Genomic DNA, 13,708 nt, shown 5'->3' on the forward strand with positions numbered 1-13,708 from the left:
TTAAACAGAGAGAACAGGAATGTGCCATATTTAATAATACGTGATGCATTCCTGCTCTTTCTCTGTGCTCGTGCATCCTTGCACCATCTTACTCTGAATTTACTAAGACATGCACAGCCACAGTAGGTGGCTTTGCATGGCTTAGTACATCTGACTTAAAGGATTGCCCTTTGTAAATCTGGGCCAAAGTATTTAAAGTACTGCCTTAGGTTACTTTGATTCGGGTTGGTGTTACATGGATAGAGCATGGGAATTCCAGTGCACCCACCAATACATTTGGATGCAAAACCCAGATTTACAAAGACACGAAAACCTGGGTTTGTGCCAAAATGGTGTGCCTAACCTTCAGAGGGATAATGATGAGAAATATCTTTATTTCTCCTTGTTAGATCCTCTCTCGATTTGTCCCACATTCTGGGGAACACATAAAAAGAATATGCCTTTTTTTATTCTTTTGTGCAGAATGTATGCCTTCTTGCACAAAACAAGCCTGTTAGTAACACAGGCACCTTTGCTCCTTGGTGTAATGATGCCTGTATTGGCAACAGGCAGCACACAGTGCACAAGAGCAAGGAGAAAGCAGAAATGCTCATATCTTTGTAAATAATTAGCATTTTTCACTCTCCCTTTTACATAACGGAGTGCAGCAAGTACCTTTGCTGCACCAAATTCCATGAAATAAAAGTAAATGTGCCTGAGTGTCCACATTTTCAGTTAGCTATTCATTGATTTTTCCAGTTGCTTCTTTGGCAAATAAACCACTTTCCCTTTGATAGAGTGACCTTAAACATAACACAACACTCATAAACTGGTACTGATAATTTATTCAGCAAACCTTTTGGAGAGAATAGCGACTCCCCTAGTTGCATTTAGGAAAACTCCATTAAGGAACACTGTATTTCATGTCAGTTAACCTTGGGAAATATGTACACCATTGCAACCCTTGTTTCTCTCCCCATCCCGGTGTATAGTTTCCCTCAGACTTTTTCTTTTGGTTAGGGGAACACAGCAGATGCAGCCAAAGAAAATGTGTGCAATGCCTGCAGTTAATGAGGTTTGCTGTGGTACAGAAACAAATCCAGAACCTGCCTGTGCAGCTAAGCTCCATTTTGCAGCCATCTCCACTTTCCATTTTCATCCTTTATATTTTAAAACTTTCTGACATTTTAAATGGGTATGGGTTGGGCAGAGCTAGTGCAGCAAAGCATAGGGAGGCCGATTGAATATAATGGGTGCATCATTTTAACGCCTACCCTGAGCAGGCGTTAGAAATGACAAAAAAAATGGTGACATGAAATGTTGTCAATTTCACTGCACCATTTTTTCGGGCCTCCCTGTGCTGCAACGCCCCCTACATACATTATGCCTCACAGGCATAATATGGCACAAGTGGTTACAAAGTGGTGCAATGCAAACATTGCGGCACTTTGTAAATATGACGTGGCAGAAAAGCCACCTTAGCGCCACCTTAGCTTCAAAAACATGAAGCTATGGTGGCGCTAAAATGGCACAAGTGGTTTGTAACTACGCCCCTAGCTGTGCTCTTGTACCGGGCACCATTCACGCTATCCTTGCACCACTCCAGATGTACCTGCTGATATACCTGCTGCAGCTGCAAGCACAGCAGCACTACAAAATACCAGGGTCTGTGCTGATGAGTATAACATGCTACATCCTCTGTCCATTTCAGAGATTATCTTCCGCCAAGCGCATCCACACCAATGATGTGTTCGGCTCTCGGTGCCACAGTATGGGGTGCTAGCTGCAGTCTTACATGTGTTTACATTTCTCTGCAGATTGCCATTTTGAGAAAAATGGTAATCAGTAGCAACCTCTTCAATGACTCACTCCATGAGGACTTTAAGTTTTCCTGCCTGCAGGCAACACAGGCATAATACTGTACATTTTTTATTTAATATTTAATGGCTGTGAAATGTGGCAGCTTGTATGTATTAAAAAGTAAGGGGCATATTTAAGAGCCCCTTGCGCCACCTAAGCGCCACCATAGCGTCATTTATTTGACGCTACCGCAGCAATAGGGTGGCCTTTTCCTGTGCCATATTTACAAAGTGGCACAATGCAAGCATTGTGCCACTATGTAACCCCTTGCGCCATATAATGCCTGTGCCAGGCATAATGTATGCAAGGGAGCGTTACAGTGCTAAGAAGCCCGCAAAAATGGCACAGTGAAATTTAACAGATTTCACTGTGCCATTTTTGGCATCATTTTTAACGCCTGCTTGGAGCAGGCGGTAAAATGACGCGCTCATAGAAACCTATGGGCCTCCTTCCACTTTGCTACACTAGCGTCAAAATGTTTGACACTAGTGTAGCAAAGCGCCACAAAAGCATAAAAAATGTTGATGTTATTCTGCTAACGACCGCCATGATGCACTGTATTATAAATACGGTGCAACAATGATGCTGTTGGGTGCCGGTCATGTTTACAGTCCACAGAAATTTATTTTCTGACCATCTCCCCATACTGTAGTAGACCAAGTGACAATGCAAGGTCTACCCCCTGTCAAGACCAAAATGAATAGTCATCTATGTGTCCCTAGGCAAATTCTTGGCAGAGCGTTACACCCACAGCCACGGACGCCAGACGGTGGGGAGTTTTGCTTGTGCAAGCTATGGTTTGCATTTTCCACCTCAGGCCTCTCCCTACATAGCTGTCTTTACAGATGTTGCTCCTCTCCCTATAGAGAAGATTGAAACTTTGGAAAATCTTAAAAATAAAACCCTGCATTGTCTGGTAAAAAGGGAGGCGATATCAGAGCTTTGCCAAGAATAAATATTAAGGTCAGGTGAATAAGGTGGGTGGTTCAGCAGGACTAACACTGCGAGGGTAACTGTGTTGTGGTTAATTTTAGAACTTCGAAGGTCACACAGATCATACTATTGTTAGACAGAAAAATCCAATCACCCAAATCCAGAACTGGTTTGTTACCCCTGGGTTACTTTTAGCCCGGCATTGTTCCAGGACACCCACCATAACAGGGCTGGCCCGCACACATGAAACAGGGGGTAAGATTTAATTAAGAAGTTTTGAATCAATTTGCTTGTTTAGGGGCTTCTATTGGCCGGGATTGACCTCCGGTGCCTATATTGACCGTCTCATCGGAGGAGGGAGTAGAAAATACCCCAGTAACACTACTTATCAACGCAGATATTAAAGAGCGTTTTGAGTGCTGTGTCGGCCCTGAGAAACTTTGGGTCAATCACATTTCTATGGATACGATTGTTAGAGAGGGAGGGAAGGTAAAACTAAATGATCATATCACTTGTTTTTTAGAATACAGCAGGGGTCTCAGCTAAAATGTTTGACCCAGAGTGGTTAGGTTTTGTCGCGCGGTTCTCTATCTTTAAACCTGACAATTCAATCTTTCTGGAGGGCTATTGATATTATCACCTATCTGCCATTCTATTATGTTTGGGGCATACAGGGGAATGGGGGCTCTTCACACATATTTTACCTGCTACAGACATTTCCATCTTTAGGTACATAACTGGGCTGCTCCATTATTTGTTAGTTTGACTAGAATTTAAGGATGACTCTATGCTGCTGTTGATGAATTTATGTTGTAGTAAAGTTATCCCTAATAAATTTGAGCTCATAGTTGAAAAGGGAAAAATCTTGACTCATTTCACCTAAAACTATGTACTGTTTTCTACGTTGTGTAGGGGTGATTTTTAATATCCACCTGTACCCGCTGGGATTGAGAGAAGCCTGGAGTTTACAGGATCCAGATGACCAAGCTATAACCCGTTTTCTGTACACTGCGTACGGTAGGTCCCTGAATCGCTTGCTAGTCAAATTTAGCAACACAAAAGGATGATGGACTGTGTAAGCCCTGACAGCCTTATGGTAGTCACTCCTAACTTTTTGTCTGCCTCCCTCCACTTTTTGGACACAGTTTTTGCTTGTTTTAGGACTCTTCCCACTTTACCACTGCTAACCAATGCTAAAGTGCATATGCTCTCTCCCTTAAAAATGATGACATTGGATCATACCCAATTGGCTTATTGATTTACTTATGAGTACCTAGCAAAGTGTACTATATGTGCCCAGGGCCTGTAGATTAAATGCTATTAGTGAGCCTGCAGCATTGCTTGTGCCACCCACTTAAGCAGCCCCTTAACCATGTCTCAGGCCTGCCATTGCAAGGCCTGTGTGTGCAGGTTCACTGCCAATTCAACTTGGCATTTAAAAGTACTTGCCAAGCCTAAAACTCCTAAATTCATTTTGCACTGCTGTGAGGCCCGCTTTTTTCATAGGCTAACATTAGGGCTACCCTCATATACTGTTTGAGTGGTAGCTGCTGATGTGAAAGGAGTAAGGAGGTCATATATAGAATGGCCTGAGTGGGAACTTTTAGAAAGTGAGCATTTCTTTGCATTTAAATCCTTCTGTGCCTTACAATCCACGTCTGGCTAGATTCAGTTGACAGCTCCTCTGTGCATCCACTCAGACAAACCCCAAACACAGGATGCTCAGCCTCGCTTGCATACATCAGCATATTGAATGGGTCTTCGTGGGCTAGGAGGGTGGAGGGCCTCACACTTACAAATCAAAGGACAGTAGCCTGCCCTCACATAAAGGACTGCAACACCCCCTACTGGGACCCTGGCAGAAAGGATTGAACTGAAAGGGGACCTTGTGCACTTCTAAGCCACTCTTTGACGTTTCTCCCACTTCAAAAGCACATTTGGGTATTTAAACAGGGCCTCTGCCCCTACCAACTCAGACACTTCCTGGAGAAGAGAACCTGAACCAGAACCTGCAACCTGCCAAGGAGAACTGTCTGGCTGCCCAAAGGACTCACCTGACTGCTTTCTGAGAAGGACTGATACCTTGCTGTTGCCCTGCTGCCTTGCTGCTCTCTGGCTGTGCTGAGAAGTGCTCTCCAAGGGCTTGGATAGAGCTTGCCTCCTGTTCCCTCAAGTCTCAGGACCAAATAGACTTAGGCCGTCATTACAACCCTGGCGGTCAGTGATAAAGCGTCAGTAACACTGCCAACCGGCCGGCGCAAAAAAAAAATGGAATTATGACCACGGTGGAAACCGCCAACACATACAGCCACTTTAACACACCAACTGCCACAGCTGTAGCAACAAACACCGTGGCGGTAACCGCCAACAGCCAGGCGGAAGACAATGTACTGCCCACAGCATTACAACAGGCCTATCCGCCAGCTTTTCTGAGGTGGTACCAACACCATAAAAAGCACGGCAGAAACAGAACACTGAAGGGAAACGACTCACCACTCCACACTCAAGGAAGAACCATATCGCCATGGAGCCCGAGCTGCACATATTCCAATGCTGGTGTCCCTTCTCATACACCAGGAACAGGAACGCCGATGAAGACCACCACGGTGAGTACTGCACCTAGCACACAAGGGAGGGGGGAGGAAAAAGAGAGTGACACACACACGCAACACGTAACACCCCCACCCCAACACCATACACACAAACAGATGCAACAACATTATATATACACCCCGTAACCCTCAGGAAAAACGCAAGAACAAAAGAAATGGAGTAAAATGAGTATAATTGTACAGTTTTAGATCTATACGTCCTTAAACAATAAACAGTATGTACAATATATACAAAAGGAGGGACAATGCCCACTCCAAAATGTCCGTGGCCCACTGGGCTATAACATGTAGGGCAAGGCCACACTTGACTCCCGCCTTAATACGGAGAGAACACTGTAGGGGCATCAGGTCGAAAAAACACAGGCACCTTAGGGGGACAGGGAATGGAGGGGGGCACCTCAGCCGGAAGATGGTACAACGCCACTGGCCTGGAGGGGGCTCCATGCCTACTGCTTGGCCCCGGGGAGTGCAAAGCCACAGCCTCTCAAGTGGTTGGTTTGCCCACTGCCTGGTCCTGGGGAGTGCAAAGCCACAGTCTCTCAGGTGGATGCCTTCTTCCACTGGTTCTGGAGGGGGCCTTGTGCCAAGTGTGCTTCATCCTGGCAAGGAGGGGCTGAGTGGATGCTTTCTTCCACTGGTGCTGGAGGGGGCCTTGTGCCAAGTGTGCTTCATACTGGCAAAGGAAGGCCTGAGTGGATGCCTTCTTCCACTGGTGCTGGAGGGGGCCTTGTGCCCAGTGTGCTTCATCCTGGATGGGGCAAGGTCACAGTCTCTCACCTGTGTGTCACACCGACAGCTGTTGCAGGGGCCAGGACGCAGTGCAGCCCATGTAGTCACCACTACACACTGCTCGCCAGCGGTGACGGCTGCTCAGTGGATGCCAGTTGCGCTGCTGGTGGCGGTGCTGTCAGTGGTGGTGGTAGACTCCAGGCCTTCACCTGCAGCTTCGGACGGCTGGCCACTGGGGCTGCTGCTGCTGGCGGTGGTGCTGCTGGCGGCGGTGCAGGTGACGGTGCTGGTCGCAGTGCAGGTGGCGGTACTGTCAGTGGTGGTGGTAGCCTCCAGGCCTTCACCTGCAGCCTCGGTCGGCTGCCCACTGGGGCTGCTGCTGCTGGCGGCGGTGCTGGCTGTGGTGCAGGATGTGTGCTGGCCACGGTACAGGTGGCAGTGCTGTCAGTGGTGGTGGTAGCCTCCAGGCCTTCACCTGCAGCCTCGGACGGCCGAAGTGCCATGGCTGTTGTTGTGTGCCCCTTCCTGCCCTTGGCAGATGGTGGTGCCTCCTTGCTTCTGCCAGCTTGTGCTAGGTGGCGGACCCTTCTTGGCCTTGGCAGGTGGTGCTGGCACATTGGCTGGGCTGACGGGTGCCTCCTTGGAGCCTCTCACACCTGCAGTTGCTGCAGAAACCACAGTGGCCATGGACTGGGTGGCTGAGGTACTGGGCTGGGTTCTGGCCACCCTGGGCTGAGGTGAAGGACGGGGGGTTACTGCTAGAAAAAAAGGTCAATGGTGGCGAGGAAAAGCTTCTTAGGGGCACTGGGGCAGGAAGAGGGTGAAGGTTTGGGAGTGGAAGAAGAGGGAGTGGTTGTAGGAGGTGTCAGTCCGCTGTGTTTGGGTGCAGGTGCAGGTGCATGTGCTGGATGCTGTTGTGAGGTGGATGGCTGTTGGGTGTCTGAGTGCTTGTACTTTGGGAGGAGGGGTCACAGACACAGTGGGAGACGACACAAGGGAGGTGTGCATGGATGTGGGGGTGGTGACTGCCAGTGAGGGCCGTATAGTGATAGGCGTGCAAGTGATGGAGGTAGTGGATGAGGATGTAGTACATGCAGGTGTGAGTGGAGACGCTACTGGGAGGGAGGTGGACGAGGAGGAGGAAGGGGACACAGTGGAGGGAGTGGATGTTGGTGTCTGCATGTGGATGGTGCTTGTGTGAGTGCCTGTGAGATGGAGTGTGGTGCGTGTGTTTGCCTGGACCACTTCTGTGTTGATTTGGGTGATTGCTGGTCTGAAGGTGTGCTTGGGATAGGCTGGGATTGAGGGGATTGGGACTCGGTAGAGGATGTTGGAGGGGGAAGGCTGGAGACATGGACAATGGCTGCCATCAGTGAGTTAGCCAGAGCCTGGAATGCTCTTGTTGGGCTGCCACGCCAGAGTGAATGCCCTCCAGGTATGCATTTGTTTGTTGCAACTGCCCTGCTAGACCCTGGATGGCATTCAGTATGGTTCACTGCCCAACAGAGAGGGATATCAGGAGGTCAATACCCTCCTCACTGAGGGCAGCAGGGCTGACTGGGGCAGGGCCTGAGGTTCCTTGGGCGAAGCAGATGCCCACCCTCCTGGTTTAGCGGGCACAGGAAACACACTGAGGGGCTGCTGGGAGGGCGGTGCTGGTACGGGGGTGGCGGCTGTACCTGTAGTTGGGGTGGGCACAGAGGTGTCCACACTACCAGGGAGCTTCCATCGGAGGAGGTGTCGCTGGCGGTTCTGTTCCCCCCATCTCCCTCGTGGTGCTTCCCTCACCTCAGTCCCACTGTGCCCTCACCATCAGTGGATTTGGTCTCGAGGCCCATGTGGGATGCAGCTCCCTCCGTCGCCGGTGCCTCTGCTCCTCCGACAGATGATGCTAATGCACACAAGGACAGGGTGACAAAACAAAAAGAGGGGGAAGACAAAGAATACACTTGGTCAATGCCAGCAACAACACTACGGTTGGCCTACACAACTCACAGGGAACAGCCCTATGCACTAGGCCATGCACTGCCAGTTACAATGCTAGTCACCAGCCCATGGGGTACAATGCCTAATGCCATTACCTGCACACCTGAAACCCACAGGACCCTGCCCAGTAGTAGATGCTCACTAACATGACTGGGGTTGGAGTGCATCTGAGCTTGCCCACATTGAACATGCCCTGCCATGTTTGTCCTGGCCTAGGGGCACCCACAGCCCACATCCCCCACCCAGGTCATACCTTAACGCGTGCAAAGTCATGATTCAGAATCTGTACTCTCCACCTTGTGGCTGCTGTGATGCATTCAAGTGCCCATCCAACTCCAGATAGGTCACCGCCAGGATGCGGAACATCAGGGGGGTCAGGGTACGACGGGCACCCCTTCCTCATTGGGAGGCCAGCCCCAGCTGGGCCTCCGCCATCTTCCTTGCCCAGCGGAATAGGTCCTCCCACCGTTTGGGGGAGTGGGTGCTCCGCCTGCCAAAGACCCCCAGGGTCCGCACCTCCTTGGCGATGGCTCGCCAAATACCCTTTTTCAGATGGGTGCTGACCTGCAGAAAAAATACAGAAAAAAATTATTAGTCCTACCGTCCAGACTCTTATACTCATGGCCCACCATATCCCTCCATCCCCTTATGCACATACATTGACCACCATACATGCAGCACTCTGTCCAGGACCCCTCCGACCCCCCCCTACACGAGGCTTACAAACACAGCAAGCCATACATTCATGCCCATGCTCACAGTGTACTCACCTGTTTGTCTGGAACAACATAGAGTAAAGGGTACTGGAGTAGGACCCCATCCACCAGTCTCTCCAACTCCTCTGAAGTGAAGGCAGGGGCCCTTTCCCCAGACACATGAGCTATTGTCGCTTCCAGACACAGGTCACAGCAGCACTTGCAGAGTAGGTCTTCTCCTGTTGAAGGTCAGGTAGCAAGTGAGTGAACAGTTAGACAATAGCGGTCACGTCCACGGCGGTGCGTACCGTCACCGCCGGCGTACATCGCCATTGGCTCCTGGAACCCATAGGCCCCAATGATAACCAATGTGGTGTAGTACGGCGGTCATCAACCGCCAACCGCAACGGCGCACAACACCAGCGGAATTACCTCATTTCCACTTGTCCCTTCTCACAGGTCAGGCAGCCGCCATTTCAGATGGGCACCTAACTGCGTCACAGCAGACATTGGCACATCAACTGACTTACGAGTTCACATACTGTTTCTGTAATGCAAAAATTGCATATTAATGTGGCAATATGTTTGAATATGACCTTCTGCTCACTGTTTTTCACTCTAGAGTTCAACCACTGAGGATGAATAGGAGATGGAGACATTCCCCGTGTATAGACCCCTGGTGGACTTGGCGACAATGGAAGACAGGCACATTATCTTGACCTTCAGACTTGATAGGGCCACAATCCAAGAACTGTGTGCCCAATTGGAGCCAGACCTGATATCGGCTTTCCGCCACCCCACAGGTATCTCCCCTCTAGTGCAGGTCCTGTCAGTGCTCCATTTCCTGGCAAGTGGTTCCTTCCAAGCGACAGGGGCCATGGCATCAGGGATGTCACAGCCTATGTTCTCAAACGTGCTGACTAGAGTGTTGTCTGCCCTGATGAAAAACATGCTCAGCTACATCGTATACCCCAGGTGGAGGATTTGGTCACAGTGAAGGCTGACGTCTATGCACTGGGACATATCCCCAACATCATTGGTGCCATTGATGGTACACATATGGTACACATATTGCATTGTCCCCCCCCCCCCCGGAGAAATGAACAAGTGTTCAGAAATAGAAAAAGCTTTCACTCTCTGAATGTGCAGATAGTGTGTTTGGCGGACCAGTACATCTCCCATGTCAATGCAAAGTATCCTGGCTCTGTGCATGATGCCTTTATCTTGAGGAATAGCAGCATCCCATCTGTGATGTCTCAACTCCAGAGGCACAGGGTGTGGCTAATAGGTGAGCCCATGGTCTCCACACAGTTGATGTAGGTATATGGATGTGGGTTTGGCCCTAAGGGTGAGTGTGTGGCTAACGTGTATCCCTCAATATTTGCAGGTGACTCTGGTTACCCCAACCTCTCATGGCTACTGACCCCAGTGAGGAATGCCAGGACAAGGGCAGAAGAACGTTACAATGAGGCAGATGGGTAAACAAGGAGGATTATTGAGCGAACCTTTGGCCTCCTGAAGGCCAGATTCTGGTGCCTCCCTCTGACAGGTGGATCCCTGTACTACTCACCCAAGAAGATGTGCTAGATCATCGTTGCATGTTGCACAACCTGGCCTTGAGGCGCCAGGTACCTTTTCTGCAGGAGGATGAACCTGGGGATGGTTGTGTGGCTGCGGTGGAACCTGTGGACAGTGACGAAGAGGAGGCAGAGGAAGAGGATGTGGACAACAGAACTACACTAATGCAACAGTTCTTCCAGTGACACACAGGTAAGACACTGTAACTTCACCTTCCATTGCAGTTTTGTGTTTGTCATTGAACATGGCAGCCTGATTTCCCTATTTCTATGGCCACTTACTGTACCTTTGGCATCTCTATTTTCAGATATCTGTGCGCCACTCTGGAAATATTACAGTACATTTGAATTGCAATGTTTACAGTTTGTTAAACTAATACATATGTCAAACAATTGACAGACTCCATACTTGAATTTGTTCCAAGGGTGTTTATTTAGGTGCTAATAAGTGGAGGAGGTATTGCAACGGGCTGGGTTGCTGATCGAGGAAAGTCCAGGGTAGAGTCCAATCTATTTGTATCACAGGTGCATTGTCCAAGGGGGCATAGGAAGTGGATCAATGGCAGTTCAAGGTGGACAGGGTGACAGAGTGGGACACAAGGGTGAAAATCAGAAGAGTCTTATTTCCTGGCAGGGGTCTTGGCAATGTTCTCTGGCTGCTGCCTGGATCGCAGGACTGTTTGTGAGGTGGTTCTTCTTCTGCAGGGGGTGGGGTGCTGGTGGCCTGTTGTTCCTGTGGCAGGGCCTCCTGTCCACTAGCGTTGGCTAGTGTCAGGGACCCGTTGGTGTGCCACTGCCTTCCTCATGGTGTTGGCCATGTCTGCCAGCACTCCTGCAATGGTGACGAGGGTGGTGTGGATGTCCCTCAGGTCCTCCCTGATCCCCAGGTACTGTCCTTCCTGCAGCTGCTGGGTCTCCTGCAACTTGCCCATGGTCTCCTGGGAGTGGTGGTATGCTCCCAGGATGTTGGTGAGTGCCTTGTGGAGAGTCGGTTCCCAGGGCCTGTCCTCCCCCTGTCGCACAGCAGTCCTCCTAGATTCCCTGTTGTCCTGTGCCTATGTCTACTGAACCGTGTGCCCACTGCCACGGACCCCAGGTCCCTGATCGTCTTGTGTTTTTGCGGTTGCCTTGGTTCCCTGTAGTGATGGACACTCTGTTGATTGAGGTGTCCTGGGGACAGAAGGATGGGCCCGCTGGGTGGGTGCTGTGGTGGTGTTTCCTGAGGGGGGAGTCTCTGTGATGGGTTGGGGCTGTGCCTGGGTAACCGACTGTCCAGAGGTCCCTGATGGGCCAGGTTGGTCATCGTGATCCAGGCGTGCAGAGCTGCTGTCATCACTGTGGGCCTCTTCTGGGAGGGGACTGGATGTGGCTGGCACCTCCTCTCCAGTGACGTTGAGTGGGGTCCTGTGGGGATATAAATGCAGTGTTATTGTTTCTGCGTGTGCCATCTTGTGCATGGGTATGTTTCCCTCTATAGTTGTTATTAGCAAGGCAGCTTTGGCTTGTGTGAGGAGTGATTTGTTTGGCTAAGTGATTGTCACTAGTGTGCATGCTGTGGTGATGGGTGTCCGTGTAGGTCTGTGATGGGGGTCCATGCATTGGTGTTACATGCAGGGCTTGATGTTGGGATGGGTGGGTTGTGATGGTGGGGTATATGTGAGGTGGTGGGGTGATGGGGGTGACAGTAGGGGTTGTTGTTTGTGATGGCATGCAGGTAGGGTGGGGTATAAAGTAGTAAAGATTTGACTTACCAGAGTCCAGTCCTCCTGCTAGTCCTGCCAGGCCCTCAGGATGCAGTATTGCAAGACTTGCTCCTCCCATATTGTTAGTTGTTGGGGAGGGGGTGGGGGTCCACCGCCAGTCCTCTGTACAACTATCTGGTGTCTTGCAACCATGGAACGTACCTTCCCCCATAGGTTGTTCCACCTCTTCCTGATGCCATCCCTTGTTCTTTGGTGCTGCCCCATAGTGTTAACCCTGTCCACGACTCCCCGCCATAGCTCCATCTCCCTTGCAATAGATGTCTGCTTCACCTGTGATCCGAATAGCTATGGCTCTACCTGGATGTTTTCTTCCACAATGCCCCTTAGCTCCTCCTCTGAGAACCTGGGGTGTCTTTGTGGTGACATGGGTGTAGTGTGAGTGGTATGTGTGAGGGTGTGTGGGGTGATGTGTTGGGGTGTGTGCTGTGAGGTGCGTGGATGGTGTATGGGTGATGGTGTTTTGTGGCTCAGATTCAGTGGGGGCTCCTGGCTTGTCTTTCTCTCACTTGCCAAAATCTTTGGGTCGTAAAGGGTTGTGGGTAGTGTGGGTGCGTGTTTTATATTGGTGTGGGTGTGTGTGTGTCAGGTATGTGCAGTTTGAATTGTCCAATGTGGTGTAGTTTGGTATGTGTGTGAGTATTTTGAGCACGGCGGTCTGTACCACCAATGGTTTACCATGGTTGAATGACCGCCACTGTGATTCATGGGTTACGATGCTGTGGGCGTATTTCTGTTGGCATAAGGGTGTGGGTTTTAGTACCGCCACTTTTTCACCGACCTTTGGGCTGGCAGACTTGTGTGTGTGTCTGTAAAGTGGCAGATTTCTATGTGTGGGTCATAATAGGGGTAGCGGTATACCGCCGCGGTATGTTGCAGCAGTCAGCATGGCGGTAAGCGCACTTACCGCCAGTGTTGTAATGAGGGCCTTAATTACTGCAAGAAGAACTCCCGGTCCAGTGAAAATTGACACACTGCCTGCCAGAAACGATGCACAGTCTGCCTCTCTGTGAAAAATTCACTGCACGCTGAACTGGATCGACGCAGCCCGACTTCACAAAGAGAAGATCGACGCAGCACCAGTGTAGTGACTGGAAATTCGACGCACAGCCCACTGGATCGACGCACAGCTGAGCTGGAATGACACAACGCAACTTCCTGAGAGGAATCGACACAGCGTCTGCAGTGTGGTAGAAATTTCCACGCAAAGCCCACCGGATCGACGCAGCTCCAGTGACTTCGTCCTGTCAGTGCCGAATTTCAATGCATTGTCCCCGGGGTGTCCGAAAACCCAGCAACCCGAAGAGAATCCAAGACCAACCGTTGGAAATCAATGCAAAGCCTTCTCTGCATTAAAAATAAATGATGCAATGCCGTGTGCAGCCCAAGAAACTGACAAACACCTCCTGTTTTCCACGCGTCCCCTCCTCTGCGGTTCTTTGTTGAGATTTCAAATGCAAACCAGGAACTTTGCGCTTGCAAGAGACATTTATTGCTTTTAAGAGACTGAGGGCCATATTTATACTCCGTTTGCGCCGAAATTGCGTCGTTTTTTTTGACGCAATTTCGACGCAAAA

General features: G+C 50.1%; 1 protein-coding gene across 2 annotated transcripts in view; it reads right to left on the minus strand.

The window, feature by feature from the left end:
* The window catches only part of LOC138282986 (secreted Ly-6/uPAR-related protein 1-like), a 176,178-nt gene that overhangs the window by 19,304 nt on the left and 143,166 nt on the right, over nt 1-13,708 (minus strand). The window lies entirely within an intron of this gene.

Source organism: Pleurodeles waltl, chromosome 2_2 (assembly GCF_031143425.1).
Source record: "Pleurodeles waltl isolate 20211129_DDA chromosome 2_2, aPleWal1.hap1.20221129, whole genome shotgun sequence".
Lineage (NCBI taxonomy): Eukaryota > Metazoa > Chordata > Amphibia > Caudata > Salamandridae > Pleurodeles > Pleurodeles waltl.